This window comes from Amblyraja radiata, chromosome 3 (genome assembly GCF_010909765.2).
Source record: "Amblyraja radiata isolate CabotCenter1 chromosome 3, sAmbRad1.1.pri, whole genome shotgun sequence".
Classification (NCBI taxonomy): Eukaryota; Metazoa; Chordata; class Chondrichthyes; order Rajiformes; family Rajidae; genus Amblyraja; species Amblyraja radiata.
The window spans coordinates 9559366-9583348 of NC_045958.1; positions in this window are offsets into that span (position 1 = coordinate 9559366).

A 23983-nucleotide genomic window follows, 5' to 3' on the forward strand; every position below is an offset into this window, starting at 1 on the left:
ATGAAATTCACAAGTTCACAGGTTCACAAGTTATAGGAGTAGAATTAGCCCATCGAGCTCTACCATTCAATCTCGGCCTCCTAATCCCATTTTTCTGCCTTCTCCCCATAACCCTTAACACTTATTCTAATCAAGATTTGTCTATCTCTGCCTTAAAAATATCTACGGACTTGGCCTCCACAGCCCTCTGTGGCAATGAGTTCCACAGATTAACTGCCCTCTGACTAAAGAAATTCTTACTTGCAGCAGCACGACAGATGTGTAACCATGTGTAAGAAAGAACTGCAGATGCTGGTTTAAATTGAGGGTAGACACAAAATGCTGGAGTAACTCAGCGGGTGAGGCAACATCTCTGGAGAGAAGGAATGGGCGACGTTTCGGGTCGACACCTTTCTTCAGACTGATGTCAGGGGAGGGGGCGGGACAAATATAGAATGTAGGCGGAGACAGTAATGCCCCTGTCCCACTTAGGAAACCTGGAGGTTGCAGGAGGTTGCCGGAGGTTGCAGGTGGTTGCCGGAGGTTGCAGGTAGTGGAAGCAGGTAGGGAGACTGACAAAAACCTCCGAGAACCTCCGGGAACCGCACGGAAACCTTGGGTGGGGCACAAAGTCTCCAGAGGTTTCCGTTCAGGTTTCCTAAGTGGGACAGGGGCATAAGACTAGTGTTAGAAATGGGAAGGGGGAGGGGATGGAGAGAGAGGGAAAGCAAGGGCTATCTGAGAATGTCAATGTTCATGCCACTGGGGTGTAAACAACCTAAGCCAAATATGAGGTGCTGGGCCCACTCTGACAATGGACAATAGAGGCCCAGGACAGAAAGGTCCGATTAGGAATGGGAGGGGGAGTTGAAGTGCTGAGCCATTGGGAGATAAGGTAGGTTAAGACGGGCTGAGCAGAGTACTATGTGTAAACATCATAATAAAGTATGTACAGAATGATTACATTTCTCAGTTATCCAATGAATCTAAAAAAAACCCTGCATACAATGCTTGACAAAGTTGATTTAAACAAAATCAATGTGTACATTTGACAATTATCCAATGAAATAACAAGTAGTTAAGTTCAAACTTGCGGGAATTGAATAAATAATAAGAAATAAAAGACCACTCTTAAAGAGTTAAGTTCGGTGGGAGAGTGGCAAATACTAAATAAGATTCCTCAGGGGTTTGTGGTTGGACTACGATTTGTTCTTAATTTACACGGGTTACTTGATGGCACATTTCCGATGTGAATTGATTTGATTTGCAGATAACACCAAATTGGTTAATGTGATGGTATCAGAGGAGACAGGGAAGTTATAGAATGAATTGAAAAGTACAAGCATTTCAGCAGGGAAGTGGTGGAAGGTGTGTAGCCATGTGTCTGATGCTGTTAGTGTCCTATGTACTAACGCTGCAGAGTTGGATTCTGTACAGGACGGATTGTACAGTATGATTCTAGGTACAGGATCTCACACATCTATCGTGAGTAGAATCCTGTACCAGAGGAACATTGCATTTCCATGTTGCTTCTCATCTCCAATAAGTTTTCCATTTTAGTTTAGTTTAGTTTAGAGATACAGCGTGGAGACAGGCCCTTCGGCCCACCAAGACTGCACCGACCAGCAATCCGTAGAATCGTAGAAACATAGAAAATAGGTGCAGGAGTAGACCATTCGGACCTTTGCCAGCACCGCCATTCACTATGATCATGGCTGATCATTCAAAATCAGTGGCCCGTTCCAGCTTTTTCCCCATGTCCCTTGAAAGGTATGTAGGTTAATTGGCTTGGTGTACTATATGTGTAAATTGTCCCTGGTGTGTGCAGGTTGGTGTTAATTTGCGGGGATCGCTGGCCTGTGCGGGCGAAAGGGCCTGTTTCCGCGCTGTATGTCTAAACTAAGCTGAGCTAAATCTCTCTTGACACCCTCACATTAACGCTATCCTGCTTGGGACAATTTACATTTATACCAAGCCAATTAATCTACAAATCTGTATGTCTTTGGAGTGTGGGAGGAAACCAAAGATCTCGGAGAAAACCAATGTGGTCAGAGGGAAAACGTACAAACTCTGTACAGGCGCACCCTTAGTCGGGATCGAACTCTGGTCTTTGGCACAGCAAGCACTGTAAGGCAACAATTCTACCACTGCACCACCGTGCCACCCGATCCGAGATAATCCATAGTGTGAATCTAAACCTCTGTTGCCTTTGTTTCAGAGTCAGGGTCCCCTCATCTGCAGAACACAAATGCAAAAGCTGTGTTCAGAAGCTGACCATAACCTTGTCAATTCATTCAGGGAATCATAGTATAGAATCGGTTTTGCACTCAGTGCGCATAGAACTAGGATTACCCACTGAAAAGTGTCCCCATCCAACATTAAAAGTCCAAAATGAAATCCTGGATATCTTGGATTACTTTGCATATCCTGAGTTATCTCTCATTTAAGATATACATTGGTGATGAAATGCACTGTTACATTTAATGCATTAGAAACAGCCTTTGACCATCCATGGAAAAGAGCATTGATGATCAAGATGTCAAACCCATCATAAAACTCATGGCCTGTTGAGCAGCAGTGACCTCTGAATGACAGGCAGCATCTCTGGAGAAAATGGATGGGGATTTTTCTGGTCGGGACCCTTCTTCAGACTGAGAGGAAGCTCTCCAATTTCAGACATCTTGTTTGTGAGGAAAATTTGGAGGAAACAGAAACATAGAAATACAAAATAAACAGGAACTGGAAAAGGCCATTCGGCCCTGCAGGTCAGCACCATCATCCAAAATAATCATGACAGATCCTCAATCTCAGTGTCATATTCCTCTTGATGCCTTCTATGTCAATAACGGTAGAATTCTAAGCACCTCTTTAAATATAGCCCTTTTCTTTCCAAAATAAGCTTCCATCTGCTATCACTAGAACACAGAGGTGTGCAAAATATGTAGAGTGGGAAAGATAAATCAGAAAAGAAGAATTGACTTAGCCGTGAAAGTAGAACATATTTTTAAACTTACCAAATTTATAATTGATGTTGGGAGATTTTTCCTTATCCAGCCTGGATTCTTTCCTGGAGTCAATTTCCAAATGGAAGAATGGGAGCAGACACACTACAATTAGATGATGTATTGTTGGTGTTTCAAGGTCCCGTGGGTACACCCAAGTGTCTTACTTGGCTATATCCTTATCTTCGAAAAAGGTGTAAAAATGCAAGGTGTTTCATTTATTGTTATGTTGAATTTGTTGCTTTTATTTTGATTGTCTGTTTATCCTCAAGCAGTGTTCCCTCTTTCCAAAACCATTGGTAAATTTCTAGAGGACAAAAATAGGCCCTGCTTTAACAAAAAATGTGATCTGTGTTGTACAAATTGAATGAGGACTGTGGGACTTCAGGAAACAAAGCTGTCAAGTAGCGACACAGCTATCCCAGCTATTAATTGGTTTCCTGGGATCCCCCAGTTTGCAACCTGACCAGAATCATGGTTCTCAGTATTTTAAATGGAGCCAAAATGAGGTCCATCAGCTGTCACTTAGGTCAAAGGGGAAATCATTCAATTCTCAGACCTACTAGCAAATAATAAAAAAATAACATCAATTCTTAACACCAGGTCTTGATAGGAATATGTTCCTTTCTCAAAGCAGGGTCATATTTTGCATAAATAGTTCTGATTTCTGGATGTGCCTTTCCCTTTAAGGACTAATTTGTGAGCATGGCGTTCTAAAAAAATGCACTTGGCAGCAAAGGTGATTGTCAGCGTGCCTTAGTTGGTAATTGTCTGCCTTCTAACCCAGAACGTTGCGTGCCGAAGCATCCCTCCCCCTTTATTAACTTTAATCTAGGCTGAAACTTTAGTGCAATAGTTAGGAGTAATGTTTTCTTGTCCTTGTTTAATAAAAGGACCAGTAAGCTGATTGGCAATTGCATCACGGCTTCATTCAAAATGTTGGTTTTACATGATTTATGTGTTCAGTCTTGAACTGCTTTGGACTGACTATTTGGAATAGTCTTCAAAGTTTGGGCAGTTCTGACCCAGCTGGTCAAGTTGAGTTCTGGCGTACTTCTACCTCACAGCTGTTCAAAGTAACGTGCAGCATTAAGAGATGACTGCATTACACATTATTTGCAGTTCACTGGTTTGTGACTTAAAGATTGATGTGAGCCATGTCTTGTAAACTCTGAATGATATATACAGGGCCCGATGCTTGCGCGGGGCCACAAACATCATGCAGGACACATCCCACCCTGCCAACCACCTTTTCACTCTGCTACCCTCTGGGAGGCGATACAGGTCTCTGAAGGCTAAAAAATAGTTTCTACCCATGTGCGATAAAATAACTTAACTCTAACAAAGAACACTGGGGGAAGCACAATATAATTCGGGGTGCAAGATAATGCGCAATATTCTTTTAAAATATTTGTAATACCTATTTATTATTTTCTTTACTGATCTTGTGTATATGTGAGTCAATGGCTGTTGTGTTTTGTTCTTTTTTAATCTTTTATCCTGTGTCTTCTATGTACACATCGAAGGAGATGCAATGGAATTTCGTTGTACGATTGTTGTGCAATGATAATAAACATATTCTATTCTATTCTATTCTATTCGAACTCTGCTCTTCTCTGTCTATTTTCTTGCAGAAGGGACACAAGACAACAGGAATGGCAAGCAGACAATGCAAGGACAATAGAAATGGAAAACAATTACGTTGTCAGGAAAATCAAAAATAAAACCACAGATGCTGGAAATCTGAAATAAAAAAGGAAAACGTTTGAAACACTCAGAACTGCTGTAGCTTTGGGAGCAACAGCAGCAGGAGTTTAGCAAGAGATACGACTGATTGGCTCTAGCCCAAGTGGGAGGAGAGAAGTGAAAACAGTTAAAGTAGGTGCCAAGGACAGGCAGACTTGACTCAGAACTGCTGTAGGTTTGGGAGCAACAGCAGCAGGAGATAGCAAGAGATACGGCTGATTGGCTCTAGCCCAACTGGGAGGAGAGAAGTGAAAACAATTAAAGTAGGTGCCAAGGACAGGCAGACTTGACTCAGAACTGCTGTAGTTTTGGGAGCAACAGCTGCAGGAGTTTAGCAAGAGATACGACTGATTGGCTCTAGCCCAAGTGGGAGGAGAGAAGTGAGTCAGTGCTGGGAAAACAGTTGAAAACTGAGGAATTTGGTTTGTAAATTGGTAAATCAGGCAATTTATCAGTCAATTTAAGCAAGACTGCTCTTGGGGAGCGGCAGTGAGTGAGCGGCCTTGTGAGGGAAGTGCCCTGTGAGGGAAGTGTGAGTCTTCGGCGAGGAGACGAAAGAAGGAAATGTCAGGCAAGCTGATTCAGTGCGATGCTTGCAGTATGTGGGAGGTCAAGGACACCGCTAGTGCCTCTGGCTGCTACAAATGCGAGAAGTGCATCCAGGTGGAGCTCCTGAAGGGCCGTGTTGGGGAACTGGAGAAGCAAGTGGATGACCTCCGGTACGTCCGAGAAACGGAATCGTTCCTCGACAAGTCCTACAGTACGATTGTTACACCTAAGGTACTGGAAGAGAGAAGGTGGGAGACAGTGAGAAAGGGAGGGAAGCATGGAATGCCAACGTCCCCGGGTGTTGTACCTCTTGTGAACAGGTTCACCCACTTAGAAGCTGTCGGGACAGAAGAGGTGTTTACACTGGGCGACGGACTGGCTTGTGATGCGAATAGGGCTGTTGAGCCAAAACCAAAAAGGCCTAAGGCAGGCAACGCCATTGTAGTGGGAGACTCCATTGTGAGAGGTACCGACAGGGGTTTCTGCGGCAACAGACGGGATGCGAGGATGGTGTGCTGCCTTCCTGGTGCCAGGATCCAGGATGTCACGGACAGAGTGCAGAAAATCCTCAAGGGCGATGGTGAACATCCGGAAGTGGTAGTGCATGTCGGCACAAACGATGTCGGAAAGAAGGGGATGAATATTCTGCAGCGTGACTTTAGAGAGCTCGGAAAAATGCTGAAAAGCAGGACCTCCAGGGTTGTTATCTCCGGTTTGCTTCCAGTTCCTCGTGCTGGCGAGAGCAGGAACAGGGAGATACGTGACCTGAACGTGTGGCTGAGGAACTGGTGCACGGGGCAGGGATTTAGATTCTTAGATCACTGGGATCTGTTTTGGGGTAAGGGGGAACTGTACGAAAGGGACGGATTGCATCTTAAAGGTGGGGGACCAGCATTCTGGCAGGCAGGTTTGCCACTGCTACACGGGTGGTTTTAAACTGAATAAGGGGGGTGGGGTGTCGAATGGGCTAGTGGAGGATGGAGTTAAAGGGAAAGGGTTTCTTAAATGTGTGAGCGTAGAGACAGAGGGGTATAAAATGAGGGTAGAAGCAATAGGTAGCAAGGTGAAAAGTAAAAGTTGCAGGCAGACAAAACCAGGGCAAAAATCAGAAAGGGCCACTTTTCAACATAATTGTATAAGGGGTAAGAGTGTTGTAAAAACAAGCCTGAAGGCTTTGTGTCTCAATGCAAGGAGCATTCGTAATAAGGTGGATGAGTTGAATGTGCAGATAGCTATTAATGACTATGATATAGTTGGGATCACGGAGACATGGCTCCAGGGTGACCAAGGCTGGGAGCTGAACATCCAGGGATATTCAATATTCAGGAGGGATAGAGAGAAAGGAAAAGGAGGTGGGGTAGCGTTGCTGATTAAAGAGGAGATTAACGCAATGGAAAGGAAGGACATTAGTTTGGAGGATGTGGAATCGGTATGGGTAGAGCTGCGAAACACTAAGGGGCAGAAAACGCTGTTGGGTGTTGTGTACAGGCCACCTAACAGTAGTAGTGAAGTTGGAGATGGTATCAAACAGGAAATTAGAAATGCGTGCAACAAAGGCAAAACAGTTATAATGGGTGACTTCAATCTACATATAGATTGGGTGAATCAAATTGGCAGGGGTGCTGAGGAAGAGGATTTCTTGGAATGTATGCGGGATAGTTACTGCATGGATGAACTACAAAAATTGTTCATCCCAGTTTGGCAAAAGAATAAACCAGGGAAGGTAGTGCATCCGTGGATAACAAGGGAAATCAGGGATAGTATCAAAGCGAAGGATGATGCGTACAAATTAGCCAAAAAAAGCAGCATACCGGAGGACTGGGAGAAATTCAGAGACCAGCAGAGGAGGACAAAGGGCTTAATTAGGAAAGGAAATATAGATTATGAAAGAAAACTGGCAGGGAACATAAAAACTGACTGCAAAAGTTTTATAGATATGTGAAAAGAAAGAGATTAGTTAAAACAAATGTAGGTCCCTTGCAGTCAGAAACAGGTGAGTTGATCATGGGGAACAAGGATATGGCGGACCAATTGAATAACTACTTTGGTTCCGTCTTCACTAGGGAAGACATAAATAATCTGCCGGAAATAGCAGGGGACCGTGGGTCAAAGGAGTTGGAGGAATTGAGTGAAATCCAGGTTAGCCGGGAAGTGGTGTTGGGTAAATTGAGGCGATTAAAGGCCGATAAATCCCCAGGGCCAGATAGGCTGCATCCCAGAGTACTTAAGGAAGTAGCTCCAGAAATAGTGGATGCATTAGTAATAATCTTTCAAAACTCTTTAGATTCTGGAGTAGTTCCTGAGGATTGGCGGGTAGCAAACGTAACCCCACTTTTTAAGAAGGGAGGGAGAGAGAAAACGGGGAATTACAGACCAGTTAGTCTAACATCGGTAGTGGGGAAACTGCTAGAGTCAGTTATTAAAGATGGGATAGCAGCACATTTGGAAAGTGGTGAAATCATTGGACAAAGTCAGCATGGATTTACAAAAGGTAAATCATGTCTGACGAATCTTATAGAATTCTTCGAGGATGTAACTAGTAGCGTGGATAGGGGAGAACCAGTGGATGTGGTGTATCTGGACTTCCAGAAGGCTTTCGACAAGGTCCCACATAAGAGATTAGTATACAAACTTAAAGCACACGGCATTGGGGGTTCAGTATTGATGTGGATAGAGAACTGGCTGGCAAACAGGAAGCAAAGAGTAGGAGTAAACGGGTCCTTTTCACAATGGCAGGCAGTGACTAGTGGGGTACCGCAAGGCTCAGTGCTGGGACCCCAGCTATTTACAATATATATTAATGATCTGGATGAGGGAATCGAAGGCAATATCTCCAAGTTTGCGGATGACACTAAGCTGGGGGGCAGGGTTAGCTGTGAGGAGGATGCTAGGAGACTGCAAGGTGACTTGGATAGGCTGGGTGAGTGGGCAAATGTTTGGCTGATGCAGTATAATGTGGATAAATGTGAGGTTATCCATTTTGGTGGCAAAAACAGGAAAGCAGACTATTATCTAAATGGTGGCCGACTAGGAAAAGGGGAGATGCAGCGAGACCTGGGTGTCATGGTACACCAGTCATTGAAAGTGGGCATGCAGGTGCAGCAGGCAGTGAAGAAAGCGAATGGTATGTTAGCTTTCATAGCAAAAGGATTTGAGTATAGGACCAGGGAGGTTCTACTGCAGTTGTACAGGGTCTTGGTGAGACCACACCTGGAGTATTGCGTACAGTTTTGGTCTCCAAATCTGAGGAAGGACATTATTGCCATAGAGGGAGTGCAGAGAAGGTTCACCAGACTGATTCCTGGGATGTCAGGACTGTCTTATGAAGAAAGACTGGATAGACTTGGTTTATACTCTCTAGAATTTAGGAGATTGAGAGGGGATCTTATAGAAACTTACAAAATTCTTAAGGGGTTGGACAGGCTAGATGCAGGAAGATTGCTCCCGATGTTGGGGAAGTCCAGGACAAGGGGTCACAGCTTAAGGATAAGGGGGAAATCCTTTAAAACCGAGATGAGAAGAACTTTTTTCACACAGAGAGTGGTGAATCTCTGGAACTCTCTGCCACAGAGGGTAGTCGAGGCCAGTTCATTGGCTATATTAAAGAGGGAGTTAGATGTGGCCCTTGTGGCTAAGGGGATCAGAGGGTATGGAGAGAAGGCAGGTACGGGATACTGAGTTGGATGATCAGCCATGATCATATTGAATGGCGGTGCAGGCTCGAAGGGCCGAATGGCCTACTCCTGCACCTAATTTCTATGTTTCTATGTTTCTAAGTCGGGCAGAATCAGGTGAGAGAATATCAGTTAATGTTTCAGGTTCGAGACCTTTTATCAGGTTCAGTCATTATATTTTTCTGAATACTAAAGAAATACATACTCCAACCTGATTGTGTTGGATTACATTACCCAATAGGTTTTTATAGTTGCAATTGGCAACCTCGATAACCTTGCTGAAACGTCTTACCCACTTTCTATAAATTGCTTGTTGTAGCACACAACCAGCCCGGCATGGTGGCGCAGCAGTAGAGTTGCTGCCTTACAGTGCTTGCAGCGCCAGAGACCCCGGTTCAATCCCAACTACGGGTGCTGTCAGTACGGAGCTTGTACGTTCTCCCCGTGACTGCATGGGTTTTCTCCAAAATCATCGTTCCTTCTACACTCAACAGACGTACAGGTTTGTAGGTTAATTGGCTTGGTAAATGTAAAAAAAAACTATCCCTAGTGTGTGCAAGATAGTATTAATATGTGGGGATCGCTAGTCGGCGCGGACCCGGTGGGCCGAGGGGACTGTTTTTGCATTATATCTCTAAACTGAACTAAACTAAACACACAATCGTTTAAAAAAAAATTTAAATTCTCATCAGGTGTCAGAATTTTTTTTTTCTTTTCCCAACAGTCTTATTCTTGTATGTTACCCATACCTCCTTAACCTCCAATGCAAAATAGTGGAAATCTGTGGAAATTCTCAAAAGATTTGGAAATCTGTGATCGAGTCATTGTCATAGAGCTGTAGAGCATGGAAACAGACCCTTCGGCACACCTTGTCCATACTGTCCAAGTTGGCATATTAGGCGAGTCCCATTTGCCTGCATTTGGCCCGTTTCCCTCTAAAACCACCTATCATATATCTGTCCAAATGTCTTTTAAAGGTTACAATTGTATCCATCTCTATAGCTGCCACTCCCAACTCATTATAACCATATAACAATTAACCATATAACAATTACAGCACGGAAACAGGCCATCTCGACCCTTCTAGTCCGTGCCAAACACGTATTCTCCCCTAGTCCCATATACCTGTGCTCAGACTATAACCCTCCATTCCTTTCCCGTCCATATAACTATCAAATTTATTTTTAAATGATAAAAACGAACCTGCCTCCACCACCTTCACTGGAAGCTCATTCCACACAGCCACCACTCTCTGAGTAAAGAAGTTCCCCCTCATGTTACCCCTAAACTTCTGTCCCTTAATTCTCAAGTCTTGTCCCCTTGTTTGAATCTTCCCTACTCTCAATGGGAAAAGCTTATCCACGTCAACTCTGTCTATCCCTCTCATCATTTTAAAGACCTCTATCAAATCCCCCCTTAACCTTCTGCGCTCCAAAGAATAAAGCCCTAACTTGTTTAACCTTTCTCTGTAACTTAGTTGCTGAAACCCAGGCAACATTCTAGTAAATCTCCTCTGTACTCTCTCTATTTTGTTGACATCCTTCCTATAATTAGGCGACCAAAAATGTACCCCATACTCCAGAATTGGCCTCACCAATGCCTTGTACAATTTTAACATTACATCCCAACTTCTATACTCAATGCTCTGATTTATAAAGGCCAGCACACCAAAAGCTTTCTTTACCACCCTATCTACATGAGATTCCACTTTCAGGGAACTGTGCACAGTTATTCCCAGATCCCTCTGTTCACCTGCATTCTTCAATTCCCTACCATTTACCATGTACGTCCTATTTTGATTTGTCCTGCCAAGATGTAGCACCTCACACTTATCAGCATTAAACTCCATCTGCCATCTTTCAGTCCACTCTTCCAACTGGCATAAATCTCTCTGTAGACTTTGAAAATCTACTTCATTATCCACAACCCCACCTATCTTAGTATCATCTGCATACTTACTAATCCAATTTACCACACCATCATCCAGATCATTGATGTACATGACAAACAACAGTGGACCCAACACAGATCCCTGTGGCACTCCACTAGTCACTGGCCTCCAACCTGACAAACAACCATCCACCATTACTCTCTGGCATCTCCCATTCAGCCACTGTTGAATCCATCTTGCTACTCCACCACCAATACCCAACCATTGAACCTTCTTAACCAACCTTCCATGAGGAACCTTGTCAAAGGCCTTACTGAAGTCCATATATACAACATCCACTGCTTTACCCTCATCAATTTCCCGAGTAACCTCTTCAAAAAATTCTAGAAGATTAGTCAAACATGACCTTCCAGGCTCAGTTGATATTATAGATACAGACTACCCTCTGAGTGCAAATCATTGCTCCTGGGAGTCCTCTTAAATCTCTCCATTCTCAGTTAGGCCTTTGCCCTAATTTTGGAAACTACCCTGGGAAAAAGATCATGAGTTTTCACTTCATCTAGGCCCCTCACCATCTCGTACCTCTCAAGAAATCCACTCATCAGTCTCTTCCGCTGCAAGAATTGAGTCCCAGCCGATCCAACCTCTCCCTGTTACAAAGCCCGCAAGCCCAGCTAACATTCTGGTGAATTATTTTGCACTCTTTGCAACTAATTGAGATCCTTCCCAGAACGAGACATCCAGAACTACACGCAGTACTATGTGTTATCTCATCAATGACGTGTACAGTTGCATTATGATGGCCAAATATTTGTGCTCCGTATCCTTCCCAATTAAGGCAAGCGTGCTAAATGTCTTCTTCACCGCACAGTTCATCTTCTTTAAACATAGTCTATGGTAAGGATGTGTAGGAAGGAACTGCAGATTCTGGTTTACACCTAAGATAGACATAAAATGCTGGAGTAACTCAGCATTCCTTCTATCCAGAGATGCTGCCTGGCCCGCTGAGTACTCCAGCATTTTGTGTCTATCTATAGTAAAGATGTTTCCTTAGGGTTTTATTTACAGATTATTTGAAGATAAATGCACAATTTTTATAACTTTTATTATTTGCATAGTCATCATGTTTGCCAAAGGCCCATTCTGCTGGAAGATGAGTAAAACCAATCCTGCCCTTGATTTCTGACTTCCAACTGTTCTTTCCACTCTTAGTCTCTCCTTTCTCAGGGGTTCTATATCTCTATGCAGAGGACCCAAACAATGGAAAAGAATGGACAGAGATGCAATCTTGGCCATTCTACACTGTTAAATTATCATTTAGACTCACCACTAACACTCAGTTGATGTGCAACTAAATGATGGGTGGTTATTTTCCTGACTTCCTGCTTTTTCATTATTCATCAAAAGCACGCAAATGGTTCATTTAGGGTGACACAGCGGTAGAGTTGCTTACACTTACAGCACCAGAGATCCAGATTTGATCCTGACTACGGGTGCTGTCTGTACGGAGTTTGTATGTTCTCCCCGTGACCGAGTGGGTTTTCTCCGAGATTTTCGGTTTCCTCCCACACTCCAAAGACATACAGGTTTATGGGTTAATTGGCTTGGTTAATTGTAAATTGGCCCTAGTGTGTGTAGGATAGTGTTAATGTGCAGGGACCTCTGGTTAGCACGGACTCAGTGGGCCAAAGTGCCCGTTTCCGCGCTGTATCTCTAAACTAAACTAAAATGAATTTGTAACTCCGGCATGTGCTAATGTTTACCGATTGTGCAGTATGCATCAGTGAAAATTTAAAAAAGCATTGTGTTAAGATTAGAGTTTAGCTGAAATTGTACTAGAACGAAACACAAACATAAATTCATAACCTGTGCATTTAAAAGGTTTGCAAAATGAGAAATATAATCAGAACATGAAGGAAATCTTAATTAGAGACAAATGTTATGCTCTCAGCAAGTTTGATGATTTTCATATCAGGGAACATAGATTGAAGGCAGATTTTCCTTATTGGCATAAAATCAACATCTTACCCCTTTCAACCTTGGATTGCTTTGTGCAAGTTTTATCTTTTTAGTATTGTTTGTTCTATTGACTTTGTTAAAAACATGTATTTATTTGTTCAATCCCACACAAACCTGCTGCTGACTCGTTTTTGACTCGTCTCATCAGAAACACCCAAGGGATCAAAGAAATCTTCCGTGTTTTTTCACATCAAAGTGAAATATATCAAAACGTAGAATGTTGTTGCAATGGCAAGTATTAAATATATATTGAAACATAAAGAAAATGTCACATTAATATAAATCCCGCAGTCAAGTTGTAGAAAATGGCATGAGGTTCTGCTGTGCAAATGATATTTATGACTTAGACTGAACACCCATTCATTTTCTTTAATTTGACAAAGTATTTAAGTAACAAATAGTACTAGAGCAGTTCATTGTAAGCCTGCTTCTTTATTTTTATCCAGAGATATGCAGTATCTTTGGAACCGCTGGTCAAAAATGCAAATGCCGCCTGGTTCAATTGAAATGAAGGTATTAATAATTTGAAAGTTATAATTTTCTTAAATTGTTTTTTTTAAAGTGCTAGATAAATTGTTTAGCAGATTTAAAATCAAGTACCTAAACCAAGCTAATGCTTTTCAGTTATTTTCCATGTGTCAGCAATAATGGAAGCAGCCTTTTATAAAGTGCCGAGTGTGAAGACATTGCTGAACTGACTAGATTCCATTTTGATGAATGCTGTTCGCATTTCTGGAATAAGGTACAAAAGGAGACTTCAAATCTGCCTGAACTTCAAGCTGAGGTTAATGCTATTCTCTTTCGGGCTGAACCACCCACTTTGCTTAAGGTCACTAACTAGGGCCAATCTAGCGTAGAGGGGCTGCTGCAAACTTGGCATCTCCTTGATTAGGCTCCCTGCTGATCTAATACACATACCAGCTCACTTGCCAAGTCAAATAACACATTTAGTGAATTCGAAATAAGATTTAAGTGGGTCGGCACAATACCGCTGCCCTCTCATCTTTTTACCGAATCCTTCCCTTTGTGTGACACACTGAAAACTGGTCTTGTTAGAGGACTTAATCTTTTTTTTTTGTAGATTATTTGAAAACAGGTCAATTAAATGTCGGAGATGAAACCTCCTCCTCCTGACAGAAAGGCCCTGCTGTCGTACTAGTTACATCATCCATTAAATGTCCAAGAGTTGAACAAATGCTGGTTTTGTATAGAGGTTTTTTTTTGCCTCAAAGAAGATGCAACCACCATATCAGAGGACTAATGCTGCATCCAGCTAAACTTATTAGTGTACTGAATCAGTATATTCCCTATTTGGGAAATGATTTAATATCACCCACAAGATTCCAGCAGTGCACATAAGATATTTAAATTATATTAATTAAATTCCTGTAAATAAAACTCTTGGATTTTCCCAATTACACTTATCTGATAAGTCTGAAGAAGAGACATAGACCCAATTGTCTGTCCATTCCCTCCACATAGCTGCCTGACCTGCTGATTTCTTTGTGTTTTGCTCAATATCAAGTCAAGTCAAGTTTATTCGTCACATACACATACGAGATGTGCAGTGAAATGAAAAGTGGCAATGCTCGCAGACTTTGTGCAAAAAACAAACAAACAAACAACAAACTACAAACAGAATGTAACAGAATCACATATTCTTTTTCATATTAAATATTGTGGGTGGAAGGAAAAAGGGGAAAAACCCAGCAATTTTTGAAAAAGCAGTAGAATGGTACAGTAAAGTTAGTCCCTGGTGAGATAGGAGTTTACAGTCCCTAATGGCCTCTGGGAAGAAACTCCTTCTCATCCTCTCCGTTCTCACAGCATGGCAACGGAGGCGTTTGCCTGACCGTAGCAGCTGGAACAGTCCGTTGCAGGGGTGGAAGGGGTCTCCCATGATTTTATTGGCTCTGGAGTTGCACCTCCTGATGTATAGTGCCTGCAGGGGGGGGGGTGAGTGAAGTTCCCATAGTGCGTTCGGCCGAACGCACTACTCTCTGCAGAGCCTTCTTGTCCTGGGCAGAGCAATTCCCAAACCAGATTGTAATATTTCCGGACAAGATGCTTTCCACAGCCGCTGAGTAGAAACACTGGAGGATCCTCAGAGACACTCTGAATTTCCTCAATTTCCTCAATATTCCAGCAGCTACAGTTTCTTGTGTTTGTACCTACCTGTTAGTATCCCTACTTTTATTTAAAAGAATGTCCTCTTATTCTCTCTGCAATCCCACAGATAACATGTAGGAAAGATTGTTCCTTATCACTGATTAATAATACACGTTAAGATAAGATGGTTGAAATTTACATCATATCAGGATAAGGTGATGCTGACATTTCTGTTCTAGGCTCCAGCATACACAGTCTATTTTGTCTTCAATATTTTTATCGGATGCCCCAGTTTCCTCCCACATTCCAAAGACATGCAGGTTTGTAGGTGGATTGGCTTTTGTAAATTGCACCTAGTCAGCAACTAGTGTGAGGGTGATCGATAGTTGGCATGGACTCGGTGGGCCTAAGTTTCAACGTTATATCTTTAAAACTAAAATTAAAACTAAAACATAGGTGCTGAATTAGTCCATTCTAGAAACATAGAAATTAGGTGCAGGAGTAGGCCATTCGGCCCTTCGAGCCTGCACCATTCGCCATTCAATATGATCATGGCTGATCATCCAACTCAGTATCCTGTACCTGCCTTCTCTCCATACCCCCTGATCCCCTTAGCCACAAGGGCCACATCTAACTCCCTCTTAAATATAGCCAATGAACTGGCCTCAACTACCTTCTGTGGCAGAGAATTCCAGAGATTCACCACTCTCTGTGTGAAAAATGTTTTTCTCATCTCGGTCCTAAAAGATTTCCCCCTTATCCTTAAACTGTGACCCCTTGTTCTGGACTTCCCCAACATCGGGAACAATCTTCCTGCATCTAGCCTGTCCAACCCCTTAATAATTTTGTAAGTTTTCTACTCCACCATTCAATCATGGCTGATCTATTTTTCCCTCTCAACCCCATCCTCCGGCCTTTGTCCCATAAACTAATCAAGAAGCTGTAGAAGATGTATCTAGAAGATGTATATTTCCCGCACGCTAGAAGATGTATCTTCCACACACACAATGTTTTGGCCTCCACAGCCGTCTGTGACAATGTATTCCACAGATTCACCACCCTCTGGCTAAATAAATTCCTCCTCATCTCTATTCTAAAGGTACGACCTTTTATTCTGAAGTTGCGCCCTTTGGTTCCAGGCTCTCCCATTACTGGAACTGTCCTGGAATTCCGGTCCTGGAGTTGAACACGTCCTGTTTTATTCCTGCGGTTTCCAAGAACATGAACAGATGAAATCAGGTGAGGCGAGCTGAAAATAGCTTCAGGATCTTAAGGGCATTAACTGGTCATGTTCATTTGTGTGAGACTCTGCCATGTTTCATGTGAGGAATCCATTTCTAATGCCAAAATGGAACAGAGTAAACACTGCAGTTTGCAAACCTATCATCAGAACTGTGCATGACCACTGATTACACATTTACTGACCAACCCATGCTAATTTGATGATCAACAAATGATGGTGTTGGAACATACGCAACATTGCTTTCCAACTTTTGTGAGAGCTGTTCGTATATTCACGTCAGTTTTAGTTCAACCTTTCAACCGATATTCTCATGTATTCACCCCTTAATTTGAGAAATGTACACTGTTAAATTTGAGCAAGCCCATAACACCTATTTCTTCTGGGTTTATTTGACAAGTCTTACTGCTGTACACTTTGTGCTTAATGCCATGTTTTTATTTCGCAAAGGCTTTAAAAGGAAATGACCAAAAATGAGGACCATTACCTGAGACTAGTTCTTCTGGTAAACTGAGACATGAGAAAATATGGTTGAACATGACTCAATGTGCTCCATCTCAATCCATTTTAAGTAACAATGAGCGCTAAAAGTTTTACAATAAGCAATGAGCTCTTTGTAAACATTTCATTGAATATTTCCAACTTTAATCTTGACCAATAAATAAAACTTCTGGCAACTGCCCTTCGGTACCCACAATCCTATAATGTTCATTCTGTACCTTTTCATAACACATCTGGTATTACAACTGTGTCCCAATTTACCAAATCACAAATTGGTTACAGTATGAGAAAAAAAGGCCATTCAATTCATCCGGTCGCTACTGGTGATAGACCCAAAATGCTGGAGTAACTCAGCAAGTCTGGCAGCATTTCCGGAGAAAAAGGATAGGCAATGTTTTGGGTCAGAACCCTTCTTTAGACCCACTCTACTGGTTCTCTGTAAGACTATTCAGGTAGTCAGACTGCTCTGCTTTCACTTCCGTGCCCCGCTCATTCTTTTCTTTCAGATAGGCACGTGGCTTCCTTAGAAACACCAGAATTCCATCTCTCTCTACATCTACCTCTTTCAGTGCACTCCAGGCCCTATCCACTTGCTGTACTTATCACTATCTTCTTCTATTGATAACTTGTATAACTTGTTCACTATAAGGGCCCATAATTTCAGCTGGGCATTTGTCTTATTCAAACTGTTCTTTTAAAAATATTTTTTTATACCCACATGGTAATGATGACTTCCTATGTTTTCATGTCTATTTCCATTTCCATAACTAAAAATGCTGGTTTACAAAAAAATACACAAAGTGCAAGGGTAGCTGAATGTTTTTGATCATCCCGACTGCCCTGTCTGCTGGAGACAAGGAGGGAAGAAGGTAAGACTTTATTGCCTTCCATCACAGTGCACAATGTTTTCATGTAGTTGTGTGTCTTGTTGCTTTTTTGGTATGACTGTATAGGAAATCAAATTCCTTGTATGTTCTTACATACTTGGCTAATACATTATTTGTATCTTGTATGTATCATGGTATGATTAGCAAGATTGCAGTTGGACAAAAGGGGGTGATATTGTACATAGGGAGGATGGTTGTCAACATTTGCAGCAGGATCATGATCGATGGGGCAGGTGGGATGAGGAATAGTTGATCAAATTTAATATAGAGAAATGTGCGGTGTTGCAGTTTGGGAAGTCTAACATGGGCAGGAACTAGTCAGTGGATGATAGAACTCTGGGGAGTGTTGTAGAGCACAGGGATCTAGGGGTGCAGGTACACAGTTCCTTGAAAGAGGTGTCACAGGTAGAGAGGGTGGTCAGAAAGGCTTTTGGCACATTGGCCTTCATTAGTCAAAGTATTGAGTTTAGAAGTGTGTGAATGTGTGTGAGTGATTGGTGGTGGTCGGAGGGGCCGTAGGCGCAGATTGGCAGCCACGCTTCCGTCAGTCTGCCCCAGGGCAGCTGTGGCTACAGAAGTAGCTTACCACCACCGAGTGTGACTGAGGAGTGAATGAATAATGCGATGTAAAGCGCCTTGAGTATTAGAAAGGCGCTATATAAATCCCATCCATTATTATTGTTATTAGAAGTTGGGAGGTCATGTTGGAATTTTATGAGAAGTTGATGAGGCGATACTTAGACTATTGTGTTCAGTTTTGGTCACCCTGCAATAGGAAAAATGTTGTCAAGGGAGCAGAGAAGATTTGTGAGGATGTTACCAGGACACAAGGGCCTGACCTATAGGGAGAGGTTAAGCAGGCTTGGAGTCTATTCCTTGGAGCGCAGGAGGATGAAGGGTGATCTTATAGAGGTGTAAAAAATCACACGAGGAATAGATTGGGTAAGCTCACAGCCTCTTGCCCAGACTAGGGGAAACAAGAACCAGAAGAAATAGGTTTAATGTGAGGGGGGAAAGATTTAATAGGAATCTTTTTGACACAAAGGGTGGTGGATTTATGGAACGAGCATCCAGGAGAGGTAGTTGAGGCAGGAACTATCTCAATGTTGATGAAACATTAGATAGGTACATGGGTAGAAACATAGAAAATAGTTGCAGGAGTGGGCCATTCGGCCCTTCGAGCCTGCACCGCCATTCAATTTGATCATGGCTGATCATCCAACTCAGTATCCCGTACCTGCCCTCTCTCCATACCCCCTGATCCCCTTAGCCACAAGGGCCACAACTCCCTCTTAAATAGAGCCAATAAACTGGCCTCAACTACCTTCTGTGGCAGAGAATTCCAGAGATTCACCACTCTCTGTAGGGCAGGTTTAGAGGGATATGGGCCAAACTCAGGCAGGTGGGACTAGTGTAGTTGGTGCATGTTGGTCGGTGTTGACAATTTGGGCCAAATAACCTGTTTCCACACTATATGACTCTATTGACTCAATAAATTAATTTCCCCAAGATAAACAATTACTTTCAACGTAAGTACACACTTTCTTTTTATTGAGCTTCACAATCTACACATGCAGTTGGCTGAATATTTCTAGTAGTCATATGTTTTCTCCTTCAGTAGTTATGACTGACCTGTCCCCCTCAAAAGCACTGTCTTCCAACCATAAAAATACAGCAAAACTCTGGGGGAAAATTGGGCTGATTTGTAAATCTTGGGAGCAACTTCTCAGTGAAGTCAAATGTTAATGACAAGGTTAACCACTGCCTTTGCTGGGTTAGCACAGGCTTTGATCAACTGAGAGAATGGGTATTTGAAAATCCAGACCACAGACCTGGTACATAGCATGTTCTGTTGGGCATCAGTGATCCCTGCTTTCCCATACTAACCAGGACTGGTGCAGCGATATCACGGTACTGTCTAATTTTTGTTCTCTCAAACTCGAATCGTTCTTTATAAGTTGCAGACCCTTTAATTCTCCGAGGGTAAGACCTCTTTTATTCGCGCTGGAGTTTGTTCCCCTTACGGCTCTGGGACTCTCTGATCATTGTTTGGTTCACCTTATTCCGACCTACAGGCAGAAACTGAAATCTGCTAAGCCTGTGGTCAGAACAACAAAAAGGTGGACGAGCGAGGGCATTGAAAACCTACAAGCCTCGACGAATATACAGACACTGTGACATCATATGTCAGCTTTTGTGAGGATAGATGCTTTCCCACTAGGACCCGGATCTGGTTCAACAACGACAAGCCCTGGTTTACAGCAGAACTCAGCCAGCTCCGCCAGTCTAAAGATGAGGCCTACTGGAGCGGGAATGCAGACCTCTACAGGCAGGCCAAGTACAAGCTGAGAAGAGGAATCAGACCTGCCAAGCAAAGGTACTCTGAGAAGATAAGGAGCAAGTTCTCAGCTAGTGACTCTTCTTAGTTTGGGAGGGCTTGCAAGAAATCACCAGCTACAAGAGGAAAATCCCTGCTCCTTGGACAATCGTCAGCTGACCAACGACCTGAACGAGTTCTACTGTAGGTTCGATAAACAGAAACTTAACCGTGGTTAAGGCTTCCCGCCCTCCCCAACGAACACTTCAGACCTACTGATCCCCGCAGAGCAGAGCATCCAGCGCTTGTTGTGAGTCCCAAACGCACCGCCAACATAACGCCTCGCAGCTCCAGCCCATTCCCCTCTGGTCCTACTCGCTGGATCCTGCCCCCCCTCGCCCGTGATACCCCCCTCTCCCCTATGGCTCTTCCCCCATCTTTTCTTCGAGGTCTAACACACCGGCGTGGCCGTAATTGCTGGTACTTCCAGGCCGAGCTGAGGATCCGCGCCGATGGCAAATGCTCCACCCGGGCACACAAGAAGGGAGAGGAGCGACTACCTCGATTTCCTGGGGAGGGAGACTGGGGGAGGAGAGGGGATAGAGGGAGAGGAGGGGAGTAGGGAGGGGAGAGGAGTTATGGAGGGAGGGAGTGACTGAGGCTAAGGGAAAGGAGAGGTGAGGCAGGGATTGGAGAGGGTTGGAGGAGAGGGAAAAGAAGAGGGAGGAGGAGGAGGGAGAGTGGCGGGGGAGGGGGAATAGTAGAGAAGGGGGGATTAGGGGAGAGGGAGTGGGGGAGGTAGGGATTGGGAAATAGAAAGAGAGAAGGGGAGTGGGGGAGGTGAGGATGGATAGGGGAGGTAGTACTGGGGGAGGTGGTGGATAGAGATTGCAGGGGGATAGGGAGAGAAGAGGAATTATGGAGGAAGGGAGGGAATGATTGAGGGTAGGGGAAAGAAGAGGGTGAGAGGAGAAGGAAGGATTTGGGGAGGGGAGGAGGAGAGGGGAAAGAAGAGAGGGTGAAAAGGAGGGTGGAGAGAGTGCTCGGGATGATGGTAAATGAACTGCGCCTGTGCAGTTGGGGGCTATGGGTGAGTGGTGGAATATTGCGTTGTGGGACCAAGCCTCCTGTGTGACAGGGACCCATCATGTCCCACTTAGTCTAGTATCATTTTATATGCTTTAAAGGTATTGAAGGACATCACAAACGTTAACTTTGCAAAATTCTGCAAATCTTGAATATTCAGTCTGATGAAGGGTCTCGACCTGAAACGTCACCCATTCCTTCTCTCCAGAGTTGCTGCCAGTCCTGCTGAGTTACTCCCGCATTTTGTGTCTATCTTTGGTTTAAACCAGCAGCTGCAGTTCCTTCCTACACATTATTTATTTGAAGTAAATAAACTGAAAAAAAATTGTCTTGTGAATTTGTCGCATGAATGGAAATTGAATTGATTAACAAACTCAGCTTTACATTTGTAGACGGACAATATGTAGTCCTTTTATTAACGTAGACGTTTAACATATTCTGCCGTCTGCAGCTGATATGTGAGTGATGCGTAGCTTCTGTTACCTCTGTGACTGCTATTTCCTGCCAGTCTCATTCACATCTTCAGATACTACTCTGGAACTCAAGCCCTTCTTGATACTACAAACATAAACTGTCATCTTTGTATTTTACAATCGTCAACATTCATGAAATTTTATTAATATAAATTGGCATGCAAGACCAAATGTGAAACTGTGTTCATAACGTTGATTAAATGCTCTCATCGGTTAAATCACAAATAAGCTTGTAATCAAGTACATGGTCCAGAAACTATAAACTGATTGTGGATGATCAGCCATGATCATATTGAATGGTGGTGCTGACTTGAAGGGCCAAATGGCCTACTCCTGCACCTATTTTAGACAATAGACAATAGACAAAAGGTGCAGGAGTAGGCCATTCGGCCCTTCGAGCCAGCACCGCCATTCAATGTGATCATCCCCAATCAGTACCCCATTCTTCCCTTCTCCCCATATCCCCTGGCTCCGCTATCTTTAAGAGCCCTATCTAGCTCTCTCTTGAAAGTATTCAGAGAATCGCCCTCTGAGGCAGAGAATTCCACAGACTCACAACTCTCTGTGAGAAAAAGTGTTTCCTCGTCTCCGTTCTAAATGGCTTACCCCTTATTCTTAAACTGTGACGCCTGGTTCTGGACTCCCCCAACATCGGGAACATGTTTCCTGCCTCTAGCGTGTCCAAACCCTTAACAATCTTATATGTTTCAATAAGATTACCTCTCATCCTTCTAAACTCCACAGAGTGTACTAGCCCAGTCACTCCGTTCTCTCAGCATATGACAGTCCCGCCATCCCGGGAATGTAAACCTACGCTGCACTCCCTCAATAGCAAGAATGTCCTTCCTCAAATTTTCTATGTTTCTAAATCATTACAGTGACAATGTCAAGACTGGTTATTCAATGAGGCAATGAACACATTGCTGATGTTGCCTGAAGTCTAATTCCTAGTTTTACACATGTGATATGAATCTGATTGATTAATCTGAGATTTTTTGAAGATGTGACCAAAAAGGTTGATGAGGGGAGAGGTATAGAACTTGTCTATATGGATATGCATTTAACAAGGTTTTGCATAGTAGGCTGCTCTGGAAGCATACATCGCATGGGATCCAAGGAGAGGTGTCTGAATGGATAGAAAATTGCTTTCATGGAAGGAAGTAGAGGGTAGTCAAGAAGGCTTTCGTTACATTGGCCTTCATCATTGAATATCGACTTTGGAAGGTCATGATACAGTTGTATAAGACATTGGTGAGGCTACATTTGGTGTATTGTGTTCAGTTTTGGTTACCATGTTATAGGGAAGATCTTGTCAAGCTGGAAAGGGTGCAGAAACATTTACGAGAATGTAAATTACGAGAAGATTGAGGGGGGGGATCTTATAGAAACTTACAAAATTCTTAAGGGGTTGGACAGGCTAGATGCAGGAAGATTGTTCCCGATGTTGGGGAAGTCCAGAACAAGGGGTCACAGTTTAAGGATAAGGGGGAAGTCTTTTAGGACCGAGATGAGAAAAACATTTTTTACACAGAGAGTGGTGAATCTGTGGAATTCTCTGCCACAGAAGGTAGTTGAGGTCAGTTCATTGGCTATATTTAAGAGGGAGTTAGATGTGGCCCTTGCGGCTAAAGGGATTAGGGGGTATGGAGAGAAGGCAGGTACAGGATACTGAGTTGGATGATCAGCCATGATCATATTGAAGGGCCGAATGGCCTACTCCTGCACCTATTTTCTATGTTTCTATGTTTCTATGTAATCAAGAGTTGAGGGCCTGAGCTATAGGAAGAGGTTGAGAAGGCTAGGACTTTATTCCTTGGTGCGATGGAGGATGAAGAGTGATCTTATGGAGGTGTACAAGATCATGAGAGGAATAAATAGGGTAAATCCAGTAGTCTTTTACCCTGAGTAGGGGAATCGAGAACCAGAGGAACATAGGTTATGTAGTGGCCATTTGGCTTATTTGGTGTGTCATTAATTATGGCATGTGTCTTTAAATTTATTATGTGAGTGGGATTTATTACGTATTCTAGGGCATGTTTGGAGCTAGGTTTCTTGTGCAGGGGCAGAAGCTTCGTTTTTAGTTTAGTTTTGGACATATGAGGAAGGCATACCCTTCGACCATGTGAAGAGTAACGGAGACACGAGGAGATTTCTAACGTTTAAAGCGATATGCTGGAGTTTGACGAAGATTATAGTGTACGAGTCGGAAGAATTCGGATGTATACCTTATTGTTTTTCTTCAACAATAAAGAATCTATTAATCAAAAGACTGTGTCATGAAGATTTATCTGTGAAGAAGCTCTGACGGTCTCACGGAGAGCTGACATGCGTATTACGACATTCTCCTTGTGGTCTACTTTAGTGGCTAGAGGGAGTAATCTCTTGAACGATATAAAAATCTGCCGCTATAGGTTAAGTTAGGGAGGCAAAGATTTAATAGGAATCCGAGGGGTAACTTTTTTTATACACACAAAGGGTGGTAGGTGTATGGAAAAGTTGCCAGAGGAGGA